The sequence below is a fragment of the Sciurus carolinensis genome, chromosome 6 (genome assembly GCF_902686445.1).
Source record: "Sciurus carolinensis chromosome 6, mSciCar1.2, whole genome shotgun sequence".
Classification (NCBI taxonomy): Eukaryota; Metazoa; Chordata; class Mammalia; order Rodentia; family Sciuridae; genus Sciurus; species Sciurus carolinensis.
Genome location: NC_062218.1, coordinates 54,378,260 through 54,399,602, shown reverse-complemented (window position 1 = coordinate 54,399,602; position 21,343 = coordinate 54,378,260). Strand labels below are relative to the sequence as shown.

The window sequence follows — 21,343 nt, the reverse complement described above, 5'->3', positions numbered from 1 at the left end:
CAACCACACCAAACACACCCAACCTCCAGGACCCCTGCCTGACCAACCGCACCCCGCCTCCAGGACCTCCAGCTGATCACGTCCACACCCTGAGCTGCAGCTCCCCATTTGCCAACACATTTGGAAGCCAGAGCAGCCATCTTGGATAATCCTGGAAGCCATAGCTCCAATCTTTAGGTGGGGCAAATCCCATCCTGAGACGCCTGCTGGAGGCTTGAAGCTCATTGTCAGGTACCTCTCATGCATCAGGTTACTGAACACTGGGAGGTTTCATTACTAAATGACTGTTATACTGTAGATTTTCTTTTTTCTCCTTATTGAAAAAATTTAAGTTTTTATTTCTTTACTTTTCTTGTTCTCTTTTCCTTTTGTTTACCTATTCCCTCAGAGTGTCTTTCTCCCTTTTTTGCATGCTAACATCCAATTTCTTTTGATTACATTCTCACCCTTTCTTTAATCTAGAACTTCTGTATATTCTTTTCTTATCCCATTAACAGTCAAATTCTACATCCCTCTGCATTCTCTTTGTCCTCCATTAGAAACTGCAGACCTTATTGCAAATCTGTTTGTTTTACTGAAGATAATATTTGAATTCATTCCGTTTATTATGACAATTTTGTTATTGTCCTCATAGGGGCTATTTGGTCTAGGATTGCATAGTGTCTGAATTGGGCACTGCTAATATTGATCTCCCCTTAAAGAAAGAGTTTTGGAAACCTATAGGGCCACTATAAGCCCATAGGGGGAAATCTGCAATACCCCAGATCTGCACTGCTATAGGGGAAGATACATGAACAACATGAAAAAACAAGGGAAGAAAATGATACAAACAAATCTAGATTCTATATTAATAGAATCCAATGACAGTATGTTAGAAGAAATGTCAGAAAAGGACTTCAGATTATACATGATTAAGATGATTCACAAAGCAAAGGATGAGATAAGAGAGCAAATGCAGGCAATGAATGATAATACCAATAAGCTGAAAGAGCAAGTGCAGGAAGCAAAAGATCATTTCAACAAAGAGATACAGATTCTCAAAAAAAAAAAAACAAGCAGAAATCCTTAAAATGAAGGAAACAATAAACCAAATAAAAAACTCAATGGAAAGCATCACCAAAAGACTAGACCACTTGGAAGACAGAACCTTAGACAATGAAGACAAAATATTTAATCTTGAAAATAAAGTTGCCCAAAAAGAGAAAATGGTAAGAAATCATAAACAGAATTTCCAAGAACTATGGGACATCATGAAAAGACCAAATTTAAGAATTATTGGGATTGAGGAAGGCACAGAGATACAAACCAAAGGAATGAACAACCTATTCAATGAAATAATTTCAGAAAATTTCCCAAACCTGAAGAATGAAATAGAAAATCAAATACAAGAGGCTTACAGAACACCAAGTGCACAAAATCACAACAGAGCCACACCAAGGCACATTATAATGAAAATGCATAATTCAAAATAAAGATAGGATTTTGAGGGCCATGAGAGAAAAGCATCAGATTACATATAGGGGGAAACCAATATGGATAGCAGCAGACTTCTCAACCCAGACTCTAAAAGCTAGAAGGGCCTGGAACAACATATTTCAAGCTCTGAAAGAACATGACTGCCAACCAAGAATCCTATACCCAGCAAAACTAACCTTCAGATTTGAAGATGAAATAAAATCCTTCCATGATAAACAAAAGTTAAAAGAACTCCAAGCGCCCACACAGAACACCTGCCTGGAGGAAGAGACGAGTGACGGGTCACTGGGGCTTGGAGCATATGTACGAGGCTCCAAGTGACTCTTCAGAGGAGGGGTCGCATAGCCAAGTGATTAGGTGCAAAGCACGGTCCGAGCCGGGGATCTAAGCACCTTTTCTTGAAAGAGCTACACAGAGACCAGCTGAGGGGTGGAGCGAAGGTTCCAGGACTGTGGGCAGCTTCTCTGAGGAGGGGCCACCTAAGGAGACTCGTCTGCGAAGGGCAGGGCTCCCAAGCCCAGGAGGTAGGTCCAGGCCCCTGGAAACGCTGCTTGGGAAGGCTGCCCTGCACAGGCAGTAGTTGTGGACTGAGGAGAACCTCTAGGAGGGGAACGGACTAGTGAGACCTCCCCACCGGGTGGGTCTTCCCCGCCGAGTGAGGTTTTCCCACAAAGACAGTAAAACCAGAGACACAGGCCCAAACAGGCATTGCCTTAGCCCGCAGTCTAGCTCCCCTTTGGATGACCATTGGTCAACAAGTAGAGGCACCTCTGCCCTCTAGCAGGGAATATACCCCACCTGAAGACCACCACCCCTAGAGAGGCAGCTACCTAGGGGAACACCGAAGTATCAACTTCCTCTAAGACTTCAGGCTACTGAAGGATAAGAGGGGATACACTAGCAATCTTCAGGGACATTATAAGTCAATAGAGGAAATCTGCAACATCTCTGCAGTCCACTGATACCTGAACAATATGAGAAAACAAGGGAAGAAAATGCCTCAAACAAATCTGGATGTTATATCAATAAAATCCAATGACAGCATGGCAGAAGAAATGTCAGAAAGGGAGTTCAGAATGTACATAATCAACATGATAAGGGAAGCAAACGATGAAATGAAAGAGCAAATGCAGGCATTGAATGAACGCACCAATAGACAGTTAAAAGAGCAAATACAGGAAGCAAAAGACCATTTCAATAAAGAGTTAGAGATATTGAAAAAAAACCAAACAGAAATCCTTGAAATGAAGGAAACAATAAACCAAATTAAGAACTCCATAGAAAGCACAACCAATAGGATAGAACACCTGGAAGACAGAACCTCAGATATTGAAGACAAAATATTTAACCTCGAAAACAAAGTCGAACAAACAGAGAAGATGGTAAGAAATCATGAACAGAATCTCCAAGAACTATGGGATATCATGAAAAGGCCAAATTTGAGAATTATTGGGATTGAGGAAGGCTTAGAGAAACAAACCAAAGGAATGAACAACCTATTCAATGAGATAATTTCAGAAAATTTCCCAAATCTGAAGAACGAAATGGAAAATCAAGTTCAAGAGGCTTACAGGACTCCAAATACACAAAATTACAACAGACCCACACCAAGGCACATTATAATGAAAATACCTAACATACAAAATAAAGACAGAATCTTAAAGGCTGTGAGAGAAAAGAACCAAATTACATTCAGGGGGAAGCCAATACGGATATCAGCAGATTTTTCAATCCAGACCCTAAAAGCTAGAAGGGCCTGGAATAACATTTTTCAAGCCCTAAAAGAAAATGGATGCCAACCAAGAATCTTATACCCAGCAAAACTTACCTTCAGATTTGACAACGAAATAAAATCCTTCCATGATAAACAAAAGCTAAAAGAATATACAAAAAGAAAGCCAGCATTACAGAACATTCTCAGCAAAATATTCCATGAAGAAGAAATGAAAAACAAAGAAGCAAATCAGCAAAGGGAGGAGATATCCTAAAGGAACTCTCAAATAAAGAGGAACCAAGTCGTGTCAAAAATAAGCAAATAAATGAATAAAATGAGTCAAATGACCGGGAATACAAATCATATCTCAATAATTACCCTGAATATTAACGGCCTGAATTCATCAATCAAAAGACATAGACTGGCAGATTGGATAAAAAAGAAAGATCCAACAATATGTTGCCTGCAAGAGACTCATCTCTTAGAAAGAGATACCCAAAGACTAAAGGTGAAAGGATGGGAAAAAACTTACCATGCACATGGACCCAGCAAAAAAGCTGGGGTATCCATCCTCATTTCAGATAAAGTGGACTTCAAGCCAAAGTTAATCAGAAGGGATAAAGAAGGACATTTCATAATGCTTAAGGGAACCATAAATCAGCAAGACATAACAATCATAAATATCTATGCCACAAACAGTGGCTCACCCATGTATGTCAAACAAATCCTTCTCAATCTCAGAAACCAAATAGACCACAATACAATAATACTAGGTGATTTTAACACGCCTCTCTCTCCACTGGACAGATCTTCCAAACAAAAATTGAATAAAGAAAACTTAGATCTCAATAACACAATCAATAATTTAGACTTAACAGACATTTATAGAATATACCATCCAACGAAGAGTGAATACACTTTCTTCTCAGCAGCACATGGATCCTTCTCTAAAATAGACCATATATTATGCCACAAAGCTAATGTTAGCAAATACAAGAAGATAGAGACACTTCCTTGTATTTTATCAGACCATAATGGATTGAAACTAGAAATAAATGAAAGAGCAAAAAACAGAAATTACTCCAACACCTGGAGATTAAACAATATGCTATTATATGAGGAATGGATAACAGAAGATATTAGGAAGGAAATTAAAAAATTCTTAGAGGTAAACGAGAACAAAGAAACATCGTATCAAAATCTCTGGGACACTATGAAAGCCGTACTTAGAGGAAGATTTATTTCATGGAGCGCATTTAATAAAAGAAGTAAAACTCAAAAAATAAATGAACTAACACTACAGCTCAAAGCCCTAGAAAAAGAAGAACAGACCAACACCAGAAGTAGTAGAAGACAGGAAATAGTTAAACTGAGAGCTGAAATCAACGAAATTGAAACGAAAGAAACAATACAAAAAATTGACAAAATAAATAGTTGGTTCTTCGAAAAAATAAACAAAATTGATAAACCTTTAGCCACACTAACAAAGAGAAGACGAGAGAAAACCCAAATCACCAAAATTCGGAATGAACAAGGAAGTATCACAACAGACACGACTGAAATACAAAACATGATTAGAAGCTATTTTGAAAATCTATATTCCAACAAAATAGAAAATTTCGAAGATATCAACAAGTTTCTAGAGACCTATGAATTGCCTAAACTAAACGAGGAGGACATGCACAATTTAAATAGACCAATTTCAAGTAATGAAATAGAAGAAGTCATCAAAAGCCTACCAACAAAGAAAAGTCCAGGACCTGATGGTTTCTCAGCCGAGTTCTACAAAACCTTTAAAGAAGAGCTCATTCCAATACTCCTCAAACTATTCCATGAAATAGAAGAGGAGGGAACCCTCCCAAACTCATTCTACGAAGCCAATATCACCCTGATACCTAAACCAGACAGAGACACATCGAGGAAAGAAAATTTCAGACCAATTTCCTTAATGAACATCGACGCAAAAATTCTCAACAAAATTTTAGCAAATTGCATACAAAAATGTATTAAAAAGATAGTGCATCATGATCAAGTGGGTTTCATCCCAGGGATGCAAGGTTGGTTCAACATCAGGAAATCAATAAATGTAATTCACCATATCAACAGACTTAAAGTCAAGAATCACATGATTATTTCAATAGATGCAGAAAAAGCATTTGATAAAATACAGCACCCCTTCATGCTCAAAACACTAGAAAAAATAGGGATAGTGGGAACGTTCCTTAACATTGTAAAGGCCATCTATGCTAAGCCCATGGCTAATATTATTCTTAATGGTGAAAAACTGAAAGCATTCCCCCTAAAATCTGGAACAAGGCAGGGATGCCCTCTCTCACCACTCCTATTCAATATCGTCCTTGAAACTCTAGCCAGAGCAATTAGACAGACCAAAGAAATTAAAGGGATACGAATTGGAAAAGAAGAACTCAAACTATCCCTATTTGCTGATGATATGATTATATACTTAGAGGAACCAGGAAATTCCACCAGAAAACTCTTAGAACTCATAAGTGAATTCAGTAAAGTAGCAGGATACAAGATCAATGCTCATAAATCCAATGCATTTTTATACATAAGTGATGAATCTTCAGAAAGAGAAGTTAGGAAAACTACTCCATTCACAATAGCCTCAAAAAAAATAAAATACTTGGGAATCAATCTCACAAAAGAGGTGAAAGACCTCTACAATGAGAACTACAGAACACTAAAGAAAGAAATTAAAGAACACCTTAGAAGATGGAAAGATCTCCCATGTTCCTGGATAGGCAGAATTAATATTGTCAAAATGGCCATACTACCAAAAGTGCTATACAGATTCAATGCAATTCCAATTAAAATCCCAATGATGTACCTTGCAGAAATAGAGCAAGCAATTATGAAATTCATCTGGAAGAATAAGAAACCCAGAATTGCTAAAGCAATCCTTCGCAGGAAAAATGAAGCAGGGGGTATTGCAATACCTGAACTTCAACTTACTACAAAGCAATAGTAACAAAACGGCATGGTATTGGTACCAAAATAGACAGGTAGATCAATGGTACAGAATAGAAGACACGGACACAAACCCAAACAAATATAATTTCCTCATACTAGACAAAGGGGCCAAAAATATGCAATGGAGAAAAGATAGCCTCTTCAATAAATGGTGCTGGGAAAATTGGAAATCCATATGCAACAAAATGAAAATAAACCCATATCTCTCACCGTGCACAAAACTAAACTCAAAATGGATTAAGGACCTCGGAATCAGACCAGAGACCCTGCATCTTATAGAAGAAAATGTAGGTCCAGATCTTCAACATGTCGGCTTAGGACCAGACTTTCTCAACAGGACTCCCATAGCACAAGAAATAAAAGTAAGAATCAACAACTGGGATAGATTCAAACTAAAAAGCTTTCTCTCAGCAAAGGAAACTATCAGCAATGTGAAGAAAGAGCCTACAGAGTGGGAGAAAATCTTTGCCAATCATACTTCAGATAGAGCACTAATCTCCAGAATCTATAAAGAACTCAAAAAACTCAACACCAAGACTACAAATAATCCAATCGACAAATGGTCTAAGGAAATGAACAGACACTTCACAGAAGAAGACCTACAAACAATCAACAAACATATGGAAAAATGTTCAACATCTCTAGTAATAAAAGAAATGCAAATCAAAACCACCCTAAGATTCCATCTCACCCCAATCAGAATGGCGATTATCAAGAACACAAGCAACAACAGGTGTTGGCGAGGATGTGGGGAAAAAGGTACACTCATACATTGCTGGTGGGGTTGCAAATTAGTGCAACCACTCTGGAAGGCAGTATGGAGATTCCTTAAAAACTTGGAATGGAACTACCATTTGACCCAGCTATCCCACTCCTTGGCCTATACCCAAAGGACTTAAAATCAGCATACTACAGAGATACAGCCACATCAATGTTCATTGCTGCTCAATTCACCATAGCCAGATTGTGGAACCAACCTAGATGCCCTTCAGTTGATGAATGGATAAAGAAACTGTGGCATATATATACAATGGAATATTACTCAGCCATAAAGAATGATAAAATTATGGCATTTGCAAGCAAATGGACGAAATTGGAGAATATCATGCTAAGTGAGATAAGCCAATCTCAAAAAACCAAAGGAAGAATGATCTCGCTGATAAGTGGATGGTGATACATAATGGGGTGTGGGAGGGGTTAGTTTTAGGGTTAGAGTGAGGGTTAGGGAGGGGGGCAAGAATGGGGGAAGGAAGGACTGTATAGAGGGAAAAGAGGGATGGGAGGGGTGGGGGGAAGGGGAAAAAAATAACAGAATGAATCAACCAACATCACCCTATGTAAACGTATGATTACACAAATGGTATGCCTTTACTCTATGTACAAACAGTGAAAGAACATGTATCCCATTTGTTCACAATAAAAAATAAAATAAAAAAAAAAACCATAAAAAAAAAAAAAAAAGTTAAAAGAATTTACAAATAGAAAGCCTGCACTACAGAATGTTCTCAACAAAATATTCCATAAGGAGGAAACGAAACACAACAATGGAGGTCACCAAAGGGAGGAACTACCTTAGAGAAAAACCACTCAAAGGAGAAACCAAGCCAACTTAAAAACCAAAAGTAAGACCAAATGACTGGGAATACAAATCATATCTCAATAATAACCCTGAACGTTAATGGCCTAAACTCATCAATCAAAAGACACAGACTGGCAGAATGGATTAAAAAGAAAGACCCAACAATATGCTGCCTGCAAGAGACTCATCTCATAGAAAAAGACATACACAGACTAAAGGTGAAAGGATGGGAAAAAAGCTACCATGCACATGGACTCAGTAAAAAAGTAGGGGTTTCCATCCTCATATCAGATAAATAGACTTCAAGCCAAAGTTAGTCAGAAGGGATAAAGAAGGACATTTCATACTGCTTAAGGGAACCATAAATCAGGAAGACATAACGATAGTAAATATTTATGCCCCAAACAATGGTGTATCCTTGTACATCAAACAAATCCTTCTCAATTCCAGGAATCAAATAGACCACAACACAATAATTCTGGGTGAGTTTAATGCACCACTGTCACCACTAGATCGATCTTCCAAACAAAAACGAACCAAAGAAACCATAGAACTCAATAACACAATCAATAACCTAGACTTAATAGACATATATAGAATATTCCATCCATCAATGAGCGGATTCACTTTCTTCTCAGCAGCACATGGAACCTTCTCGAAAATAGATCATATGTTATGCCACAAAGCAGCCCTTAGGAAATGCAAAAAATAGAGATACTACCTTGTGTTCTTCAGATCATACTGGACTGAGAGTAGAAATCAATGACAAAATAAAAAACAGAAATTACTCCAACACCTGGAGACTAAATAATATGCTATTGAATGAAACATGGATAACAGAAAACATCAGGGAGGAGATAAAAAATTTCTTAGAGGTCAATGAGAATGACGATACAACATATCAAAATCTCTGGGACACTATGAAAGTGGTACTAAGAGGAAAATTCATTGCATGGAGTGCATTCCAGAAAAGAATGAAAAGTCAACAACTAAATGACCTAATATTACAGCTCAAAGCCCTAGAAAAAGAAGAACAGAATAACAGCAAAAGTAGTAGAAGACAGGAAATAATTAAAATCAGAGCTGAAATCAATGAAATTGAAACAAAAGAAACAATTCAAAAAATTGACAAAACAAAAAGTTTGTTCGTTGAAAAAGTAAATAAAATAGACAAACCCTTAGCCACACTAACAAAGAGAAGGAGAGAGAAAACTCAAATTACTAAAATTCATGATGCAAAAGGAAATATCATGACAGACACTACTGAGATACATAACATAATGAGAAGCTACTTCGAAAATCTGTATTCCAACAAAATAGAAACTACCGAAGACATTGACAAATTTCTAGAGACATATGCTCCTCCCAAACTGAACCAGGAAGACATACACAATTTAAAACAGATCAATATCAAGCAATGAAATAGAAGAAGCCATTAAAAACCTACCATCCAATAAAAGCCCAGGACCAGATGGATTCTCAGACAAGTTCTACAAGACCTTCAAAGAAGAACTCATTCCAATACTTCTCAAAGTATTCCAGGAAATAGAAAAGGAGGGCACTCTACCAAACTCATTCTATGAAGCTAATATCACCCTCATACCCAAACCAGGAAAAGACACATCAAGGAAAGAAAATTTTAGACCAATATCCTTGATGAATATAGATGCAAAGATCCTTAACAAAATATTGGCAAACCATATCCAAAAACACATTAAGAAAATCGTGCACCACAATCAAGTGGGGTTCATCCCTGGAATACAAGGATGGTTTAACATCTGTAAATCAATAAACGTAATCCATCATGTCAATAGACTTAAGGATAAGAATCATATGGTTATTTCGATTGACGCAGAAAAAGCATTCGACAAAATACAACACCACTTCATGCTCAAAACACTAGAAAAAATAGGGATAGTAGGAACATACCTGAAGATTGTAAAGGTTATTTATGCTAAGCCCATGGCCAACATCATTCTTTTTTTTTTTTTTTTTTTTTTTTTTTTGTGGTGCTGGGGATCGAACCCAGGACCTTGTGCTTGCGAAGTGAGCACTCTACCAACTGAGCTATCTCCCCAGCCCCCAACATCATTCTTAATGGAGAAAAACTGAAACCATTCCCTTTAAAAACAGAACAGACAAGGATGTCCTCTTTCACCACTTCCATTCAACATTGTCCTCGAAACTCTAGCCAGAGCAATTAGACAGACTAAAGAAATTAAAGGGATACGAATAGGAAAAGAGGAGCTTAAGCTGTCACTGTTTGCTGATGACATGATTCTATATTTAGAAGATCCAAAAAATTCCTCCAGAAAACTTCTAGACTTCATCAATGAATTCAGCAAAATAGCAGGCTATAATATCAACACACATAAATCTAAAGCATTTTTATACACAAGCGATCAAACATCTGAAAGAGAAATGAGGAAAACAATTCCATTTGCAATAGCATCAAATAAAATAAAATAAAATACTTGGGCATCAATCTAACCAAAGAGGTAAAAGATCTCTACAGTGAAAACTACAAAACATTGAAGAAAGAAATTGAGGAAGACCTTAGAAGATGGAAAGATCTCCCATGTTCTTGGATAGGCAGAATTAATACTGTCAAAATGGCCACACTACCAAAAGTGCTATACAGAGTCAATGCAATTCCAATTAAAATTCCAATGATGTACCTTACAGAAACAGAGCAAGCAATTATGAAATTCATCTGGAAGAATAAGAAACCCAGAATTGCTAAAGCAATCCTTAGCAGGAAGAGTGAAGCAGAGGGTATCACAATACCAGAACTTCAACTGTACTACAAAGCAATAGTAACAAAAACAGCATGGTATTGGCACCAAAATAGACAGGCAGATCAATGGTACAGAATAGAGGACATGGACACAAACCCAAACAAATACAATTTTCTCATACTAGACAAAGGGGCCAAAAATATGCAATGGAGAAAAGATAGCCTCTTCAACAAATGGTGCTGGGAAAACTGGAAATCCATATGCAACAGAATGAAACTAAACCCCTATCTCTCACCCTGCACAAAACTCAACTCACAATGGATCAAGGACCTTGAAATCAGACCAGGGACCCTGCATCTTATAGAAGAAAAAGTAGGTCCAAATCTTCAACTTGTTGGCTTAGGATCAGATTTCCTTAACAGGACTCCCATAGCACAAGAAATAAAAGCAAGAATCAATAATTGGGATAGATTCAAACTAAATAGCTTTCTCTCAGCAAAGGAAACTATCAGCAATGCAAAGAGAGAGCCTACAGAGTGGGAGAAAATCTTTGCCACTCATACTTCAGATAGAGCACTAATTTCCAGAATATATAAAGAACTCAAAAAACTCTACACGAAGAATACAAATAATCCAATCAACAAATGGTCTAAGGATATGAACAGACACTTCACAGAAGAAGATCTACAAGCAATCAACAAACATATGGAAAAATGTTCAACATCTTTAGTAATAAGAGAAATGCAAATCAAAACTACTCTAAGATTCCATCTCACTCCAATTAGAATGATGATTATCAAGAACACAAACAACAATAGGTGTTGGCGAGGATGTGGGGAAAAAGGTACATTCATACATTGCTGGTGGGGTTGCAAATTAGTGCAGCCACTCTGGAAAGCAGTGTGGAGATTCCTTAGAAAACTTGGAATGGAACCACCATTTGACCCAGCTATCCCACTCCTTGGCCTATACCCAAAGGACTTAAAATCAGCATACTACAGAGATACAGCCACATCAATCAATGTTCATTGCTGCTCAATTCACCGTAGCCAGATTGTGGAACCAAACTAGATGTCCTTCAATTGATGAATGGATAAATAAACTGTGGCATATATATACAATGGAATAGTACTCCGCCATAAAGAATGATAAAATTATGGCATTTGCAGGCAAATGGATGAAATTGGAGACTATCATGCTAATTGAGATAAGCCAATCTCAAAAAACCAAAGGACGAATGATCTCGCTGATAAGCGGATGATGACACATAATGGGGGGTGGGAGGGGGGCAAGATTAGAGGAAGGAGGGACTGTATAGAGGGAAAAGAGGGGTGGGAGGGGTGGGGGGAAGGAAAAAATAACAATGAATCAAACATCATTACCCTATGTAAATGTATGATTACGCAAATGGTATGCCTTTACTCCATGTACAAACAGAAACAACATGTATCCCATTTGTTTACAATAAAATAAATTAAAATAAAAAATAAAAAAAAGAAATAAGTGGAGTTTGGGGCTGGGGTTATGGCTCAGTGGTAGAGCACATGCCTGGTATGTGTGAAACCCTGCGTTCCATCCTCAGTAGTGCATATAAATAAATTAAATAAAGGTCCATTGATAAAAAAAATTTTTTTGAAATAATAATAATAATGGAAGTGAACATTTGGGATCACTTTGAAGGGCATACTTTGAAATATATACACCTTCCTTCATGGTACATATGTTGTATTTTATATTTCATAAGTCCCGTGTATATATATCTGTGCTGTACATACCTTGTTCACTGATAAGATTGTAATCAATATGAAGATATTACTTCTTCCTCAAATGTTCATGAACTTCAGCATGCTATGCTAAATAGCACTGGCATGTTAATTTTTTTCAAGAGTTATAAAATTAGACAGCTTTTTGCTTTTAAGAAAATCTAGTAAAAGAATAATAATAAAAACTAACATCCAGTTTTTCCCAATACATTATGATGAAACTCACTGGTAATAGACTATATTTGGACTTTTTTATTTCACAAAGGAAAATACATTTATTGAGGCTACATTTCCTCGGTCTCTTACTAAAAAAAAAAAAAAAAAAAAATTTCAACCTCTGTGATTTGAAACACCCATTGTTTGTTCCAAAAACAAATGCCATGTGGAGCTGTATCAAAATGTATATATTAAATCACCAGATATTCTATAGTCAGAGGCTGTGGAAACTAGCAAAATTAATAAATATTGCATAAGAAACAAACTCTACCTTATTATAGTATTCATAAATGAAGATTTTCCAAAATAGTATTTATGAGGAAAGGATTTACATAAATGATGCCTAAAATTGCTATTAAAAATAGCCAATAAAAAACAAATCACATTGATATTTACATCACTGGTATTATATTTAACCACTAGTGCATTTTATAGATTATTTTTACACTCTTATTTAGTAATAAATAACTTGGAAAAAAAAAAAAAGAAAAGGAAAACTTCACTTTTCTTTACTCTCACAACACTTTACTTCAGATTCCAAGTACGTGGGGTTTTCCCCACACCAACTCATTCTCCTACTCTCTACATGCCAACCAAGCATCCATAATTCAATTATGATACCAACTACTTGGAGTTAGTGCAGATCCCCCAATCTCAGTCCTGGAAGACTCCTCCACTCCAGACCCCAATCAAAAGCAGTGAATCCCCAGGGAATCCCCATACTTCTGTCCAACTTGGCTACAAATTGAGAGTTTCCCCTGACTCCTCCTCATGTTCAGTATTTTTGCCATAATTCACAGAAGTCAGGAAAACACATTTATTCATTTATTATAAAGGATATGATTCACCATACAAATGCACAATCAGAAGAAGAGGTGTGTGGGGAGAGGTCAGGAAGAATCCCTATCCCAGAAACTCCTACCCCTAGGGAGTTGGGGCACATCACCTTCTTGGCATGTAGATGCAGTGACCAACCTGGAAGCTTTCTGAATCCTGTACTTTAGGGATTTTGACAGAGGCCCCTTCACATAGACATGATCAATTATTAAGTCAGTCTCCAGCTCTCTTCCCCTCCCAGAGGTTGGAGGATAGGCCTGAAACATTCAGGTTTCTAAGCATGGCTTGGTCTTTCTGGGGACCAGCCTCCATTAAGGAAGCCACCAAGAATCACCTCATTATAACAAAAGATGCTTCTATGACCCAGAAAATTATCAGGGATTGGGGACTTCTGTTTCAGGAATAGGAGACAAAGACCAAATGTTAGAATATAAGATGCTCATCACACTCAGGAGATTATAAAGGCTTGAAGAGTTCTGTGAATGTGAAGAGAGAGTCTACAGATAGGGAGAAAATCTTTACCACATGCACCTCAGATAAAGCATTAAGTGCTAGGATATAGAAAGAACTCAAAAAACTTAACACCAGATAAACAAACAACCCAATCAATAAATGGGCTAAGGAACTGAACAGACACTTCACAGAAGAAGATATACAATTGATCAACAAATACATGAAAAGGTATTCAACATCTCTAGCAGTTAGAGAAATGTAAATCAAAACTACACTGAGATTCCATCTCACTCTAATCAGAATGGCAATTATCAAGAATACAAGCAACGATAAATATTGGCAAGGATGTGAGGGAAAAGGTACACTCATACATTGCTGGTGGGATTGCAAATTGGTGCAACCACTTTGGAAAGCAGTATGGAGATTCCTCAGAAAACTTGGAATGAAAACACCATTTGTCCCAGTTATCTCACTCCTTGGTTTATATCCAAAGGACTTAAAATCAACATGCTACATTGACACAGCCACATCAATGTTTATAGCAGCTCAATTCACAATAGTTAAACTATGGAACCAATCTAGATGTCCTTCAACAGATGAATGGACAAAGAAAATGTGATATACATATATATGATAGAATATTACTCAGCTTTAAAGAAGAATGAAATTCTGGCACTTGTTGGTAAATGGAAGGCATTAGAGAATATCATGCTAAGTGAAATAATCCAAACCCAAAAAGCCAAAGGCCCAATGTTTTCTCTAATACGTGGAAGCTAATTCACAATAAGAGGGGATGGATAGGGAAGAATAGAGTTACTTTGGATTAGGTAGAGGGCATGAAGGAAGGGAAGAGGTATGGAGGAAGAAATGATAGTGGAGTGAAACAGACATTATTACCTTACATACAGGTATGACGGCATGACTGATATGATCCTGCAATATGTATAACCAGAAAAATTAGAGATTATACTCTATGTATGATCTATCAAAATATATAAATGCATTCATATAAATGTCATGTACCACTAATAGGAACAAACAAAATTTTAAAAATTTTTAAAAAGAGTTCTTAGGACAGATGGATGAATGGGATGTTGGTGGATGGATGGATATCTCAGTATTTCACAAATAATGTAAGGCAATATAATTTTTATGTTTGAAAATGGATTCCATACAGTACACTTATCTAAACTCTTAATTATTCAAAGAAAAACTCTAATATTATATGTCAAATCGTGAGCAATGGTTACTTCCCACAGGAAATGGGGAGAGAAGGAAGGAGGGGGAAGCTTCACTTTCTCTTTAGGACATTCAGTCTTGTGTGAATTTTTAAACATGGACTTTTTTGTAATTAAAAAAAGAGAAAACTTTTTGCAGCCTCTTCTTTTATCACAGCTGTTCACCAAGTGAACACAGTCAGGTGTGAAGAGTTGATGTCAAAATGGGTTACACTCTGATTTGCTCCAGGAACCTTCTATTCAAACACAAATACAAGAATATTCTACAGGTTTGCCTCTGTCATTTCTGAGAAAGAGTACATTGGTGACATCTGGATGGTAAATTAGGCCTGTTCCTCAGACCAGCTGTTCTTAAACTGAACAAACATCCGAATCATGGGATGGGGGAAACTTGAAACACGGATTTGCTGGGCACACCTCTGCAGCTCTTGTCAAATTACATCTGGGATCAGACCCAAGAATTTGCATTCCTAGCAAGTTCCCAGGAGCTGCTGATGATGGTTGGACCACACCTTAAGACTCTCTGCCCTAGACCCTCTTACTGCACCTGTGGCCCCAGGCCCAGCAATATGGGAAGCATCCAGGAGCTGGGATCCTGAAGCAGACTCTGCCTCCTAACAAGCTTCCCAGAGGTCTCACAACCACATGGCAGTCAGAGAATACAACTCTAGATGTCCAGGGCCTTTAGCCCCAGCAGTCTGAGATGTTTCCCCAAGCACAAAACCTTCCATGGCTCCCACTCAAGTCCTGGGCCTGTGGTGCTGAGGCAGAGCAGAGTCCTCTCAGCACTCAGGCGTTGGGATTAGAGGGAGGAAGAAGAAGATTCTGATCTGGACAAGAGAGACCTACAGCCTCCGAGTGCTGTGCAGCAGGGAAACACCTTGTTCCTTTATGCACATGTCCATAGCCCATGTGGAGCCATCTTTTCAACACAGCTGCTGAACTTTGTCCTTCTGACCACACAGAGAGGTAGAGGGCTGGACCCCATGCTGGATGGAGTCCCTTACCAACACCATGCTAGATACCCGCCGCCACACACACATACACACACACACACTAAGATCTTCCAGCTCTGTTATGTCCTTTCAGAGATGAGCAGTCTATAAAGACAAGCAGAGTAAAAGTCAGCCAATCTGAAGACTCTCTGAACACTTCAGAGACAAAAGCATGATTTCCACCAAGTAATTTCATCCCAGAGCCCACAGACTTAGGTCTATAGTGCAGGCCACAGGTCATCCCAGTTTTACTGCATTATAATGGTCAGTGTGGCTGTGTCTTTATCTACATCACCATTTGATGAGGTCTCCTAGAATCCTGAAATTCACACTTTGTTCCTCTAATCCAGTAGACTCAGAAAAGAGTAAGTGCTTCCCTCCCACCCAATACCTGTCCCTCAGACCTCCCAGACCTGCCTCTAAGCCCTCTCCTGAGATAGGGATTACCCAGCACCTAGGAGTCTGTGGAATTTCACAGGATATGACCACATCAAAATGTGAGCTTCTTCCCTAGAAGGTGAACCAGGAGGGGAAAATGGAAATTGCAAACAAACAAAAAAGTTTACATCTAAATAGGTAGGCAGTCTTTCTTTTTCTAATCTAGCAATGTGGTTCTGCATAACTCATTTGAAAAGATCAGTGCCATTCCACAGAGACATAGAATGGTGTCCACTGGTCACCAAAACACAGCATCCAGAAGTGGATAACTTGTTGAATATCTGGACAAAAAATCAAATTAAAAATTGGGGGTCAGGTCTGTGGCTCAGGGGTACAGCACTCACCTAGTACGTGTGAGGCACTGGGTTCAATCCTCAGCACCACAAAAAAATAAAATAAAAAACTTATTTAAAAATAAAATGGGGGAGGATGAAAACAGTAATTCCCAAGTGAATAAGCAGGTGCAATCCTTCCATAAATTGCTCTTATTGGGGCTTAGAAAAAAATTCCTAACCCTTCTCAATACATCACTTGTTGAATAGCTATAAAAATTGTACAGCATCACCTCATTCACTTTCACAGCAACCTTCCGTAGTGGTATGGTCCTCTTTTTCACACTGATAGGAAAAACTGAAGCTCAGGGATGTTAACTGACACCAGACCCTACAGTTAGTCAACTGGGTGGGCTGATTTCAGCTAGTAGGCTTAATCTGTAGTCTAGACCACCTTCCAGTCTTGGGGCCTACTAGGGCATTATCACTTGAGGAAGAAACAGCAAGCACAGGTAGGGAAAGAAGATCCAAGTGCCCCTGGAAATACTGGAGGGACAAGCTACCTTTGCATAAAGGTAAGAATCACTGTCTTCCCACTGTGTGTCATGTCTCAGGGTATGTTAAGGAGGTCCAATGGCTCATGCGTGGTTTTGGTACATGGAGAGGAGTCACTCCCAGTGAAAGGAAAAACAAAGTCATGCCTCAACTCCAGACCAGCTCATGGTGGCTGCCAGCTGCAGAAACACTTCACTAGGTCATGACTCAAGTGTTAGTACTGACTGCTTTGACATGCGAGGGGGCCCCCATCATCAGCCCAGAATGACAGCACAAGGAGACTTTCTGCTTCTCAGTCCTGCTATCTATGAGAGTCATTCTTCATTGCCAGAATGACAGATTGCTTTGTGTCACGCTGGGGAAAACATGCGCATGCGCATGCATGCAAACAGGTAATGCTTCAAAGAAGCTCAGCTTGGCTTGACAAGCATGCGGTGATGTGAATTAGAGAACTCTGCTCACATATATAATTCCACATGGGAAAGGGAGGCTGGTTTCTCTTGTTAAAACAATGAGGACTTAAAACACGTCATAGAGATGGCCACCTCTTCATAGGTAGAATTGTCCCCCTGTAAATACCAACTCCACAAACTTGAAATCAGACACTGCTCATTGGAAGAGTTAATGCCACTCACGTATGAAGTGCAGAGAGCACCCAAATCAGCAAGAGAACAAAAGAAATAGAAATAGTGGACTGAAGAAAGACAAGGGCAAGTGTGATTGATAAGTTAGCTCAAAACTGGCCTCAAAGTAAATAATATATAACATAAGGGTCACAAATTGACCCAAATGTCTTGGGACAAAATAGAGCTAAGGAAATTACCCACTGATTTATTTATTATTATCCTAATCATAGATAAGTGTTATCTTATTGAAGATCTACTATGTACCAAGCAAGATAAATGTTATTCCCATTTTATGTATGAGAAAACTGAAACTTGAAGAGGTTAAATAACCTGAAACAAATCCTGCAGATGATGAATAGATGGTGTGAACCCAACGTTGAGCTGAATCCAAAGCACATCAATGATTTCTAATTGGGAAATGGCTATAATTTCTTAATACTACAAATTGGAAAAAAGGCATCCAATTCAAGGTTTCCACAGAAGGGCCTGGAGCAAACACTGGTGGTGATCTGTCCAGTATCCATTCCCCTTTTCTCTTTCCCCTTCTCAAACCTCAATTATGTTAGCTATTTAGTTATCCAGTTTCTGATTTCCAGATGGGGTCCTGATTGATCTAAGGTAATCCTCGAGGGCATTCTCTTAGCACTGTTTCTGGTGTAAGGGTGAGCACATGACCTTACATGACTAGTTACACTGAAGGGAGGGGTATAGGTTTAATGCTTGGGAGCTATTCCTCTCTTTCCCGTGGATAGAACAAGGATTCATCTTGCACTCTGGCCACTGGCAGCCATATTGTGACCATGAAGAGACCCACCTGAAGACAAGGCCAACACCCCAAGGGTGGCACTGGGGTAAGATGGAAAAAAGCTGTGTCTGAGAGGAAAGGCCCATTGAAAGCTGATGGTTTAACCAGTTTTGAAAACTGTGGTACTTATGAATTTCTTATTTTGTGAAATAAAATGTCTATTTTTAACTAATTTGAGGCAATGTTTCTGTCACTGATATATGAAAGTATCCTATCTGATTCGGGCTCCATATCTAAATTATTTTAATAACTCCCCAAGCTCCATATTCCACAATTAGAGACTTATTCCTTTGAATATTTATGTTCCCCAATAGGTAATAGGTTTTTTAAAAAGTACATAATCTTGGAGATTTTTTTTTCCTTAGTATTGTACCAAAAAAAAAAAAAAAAAGGATTTATTAAAGAAAATACTAACATGTTTAATCACATAAAAAGTTGAAACTTTTGGATTTATAAAGCCTACAGGGAAATAACCTAGAGAAAATTTTTTCCACATATAATACAAAGAGCTAATATCCTTTCGATATGAAAAAGCTCTCAAATAGATGAAGTCTCCAAGAGAAAAATGTCCAAAGGTTATGAAAAAGCAATGGATACGAAATAGATTTTGTAATGTTCAATTGTACTAGGAATCGAAAGAACACAAGTTAAAATATGTTCATTTACTAAACTTGCACTTTTTTCCTTATTAAGGAAATGCTGGCTATCAGTCATGCACCTCTGCTCTCCGCATCCTTCAACAGGCTAACCTCAGCTTGTCGCCATGGCAGAGACAGAGAAGGGATGCCTGTCTTAGAACTGGCACGCCGTCACCTCCACTGCAGTGCACGGGCCAACCAAGTCGAAGACCAGCAAAGATTGAAAGGAAATCAGTTCTGCCTCCTGGTGAGAGGATTTGCAAAGTCAAATTGCTAAAACTGTGGTTACAGGAAGGTAGAGAATTGGGCCAATTTTCAATCAGTTTATCACAAGCCTGTATAACAGTATCACAATCACATTTAAATTTTTTTTGTTTATCTATCTGCCATAGATAGATATTCAGATAGACCTATATGCTCTCACACACAGAGACATACATGTAGTGTGTGTGTGTATGTAGGTCCATAGACCATCCATAGAAATCCATTCCAGTTGAACAGGTACTACACAAAAGAGAATATTCAAATCACCAGTAAGACTATAAAAAAATGTTCAACAGCATTACTCACCATGGAAGTATAAATTAAAACCATCAAACACCTGCATCTACCCACCAGAATAGCTAGAATACCAAAACAAAAACTGGCAATAGCACATGTGGGTGAGTATGAAGTTACTGGGACTGGCACACTGCCGTTAGGAATAGTAACTGGTAGAACCACTTTGGGTGTGCATGAACATATGCACACCCTGTGGCCCAGCAATGCCACGCCCAGGCATATGCCCAAAAGAAAGGCACATAAGTACATCAAAGGACATGCTTAAGAATACCCACACTGCCACATCTGTTTCCTACCACTCCAACACTTGACACGGTTCTGTTGGAGTAGAGGACTCAACACTTGACACGGTTCTGTTGGAGTAGAGGACTCAACACTTGACACGGTTCTGTTGGAGTAGAGGACTCAACACTTGACACGGTTCTGTTGGAGTTGAGGACTCAACACTTGACACGGTTCTGTTGGAGTAGAGGACTCAACACTTGACACGGTTCTGTTGGAGTAGAGGACTCAACACTTGACACGGTTCTGTTGGAGTAGAGGACTCAACACTTGACACGGTTCTGTTGAAAGATCATCCTCCCTCTTGGGGGCCATAGGCATGGCATGTCTCCATGTGTAGTTGCTTTTTAATATTAATAATCAATATATCATTCATTAGAAACTTATTGGAAAACATTGGGAAGGTTTTACTGTATTGAGACACAAAACAGTACACAATAAAAATTTAGTAGTAATACATAAGTAAACTATATGAAAATAAACAATTGTAGCTATACTCGAGTTAAAAGGAGCCTGTGATTACTTTAGTGTAATAATTTCTAAATATAGATGGATAAAGAGGCATTCCTCTGAGCTTGGATGCGGTGTTTAACCTTTGTTGCCTTCTTAGTGTCAATAATTGACTCAAGAGATACTTTACATAATAAAAATATTTGGGTTAGTCATAAATATAATTTGTGTTTTTCCTACGTTTAGTCTAATTCTTTGAGAATCAAAATAAGATTGTAGTCTGCCATTAAATGCAATAGAATAGACTAAATATTAACTATAAGTTGATTTCTTTGCCCTTGTTAATAATAGTAAAAGCTTTCACTGTTAAACACTGGAGTTCACAGGTAAGGGTAATTTCTCAGAAAATCTAGTGACATGTTTGTTCTGGAGGTTGAAGGTTGGCAGATGTGGTGCCCTCAGTTTGGCTAGGGGACAGGGTTGTTTTGGTCTGGCTGAGAAATAAGGTTGTTTTGATCTAAGCTATCATACAGAAAGAATGTGTACTTTGAGAAAAAGCATAGATTATACTTTTGAAGGTTTTTATCAATTTTGAACTAACCATAAAATGATATAATCATTATTAAAGAAAAAAATGTATAAAAAGGCTGGCAGAAAAATAAAGATAAGGATTCAGCCTCAGAACACTTAGTGTCTCTGTCTGCTGTTTCTCC

The 21,343-nt window shown here is 38.1% G+C and overlaps 1 pseudogene; it reads left to right on the top strand.

Annotated features, from left to right (window-relative positions):
* Positions 1 to 21,343, top strand: part of LOC124986317 (high mobility group protein B1-like) — a 54,224-nt pseudogene that overhangs the window by 16,071 nt on the left and 16,810 nt on the right.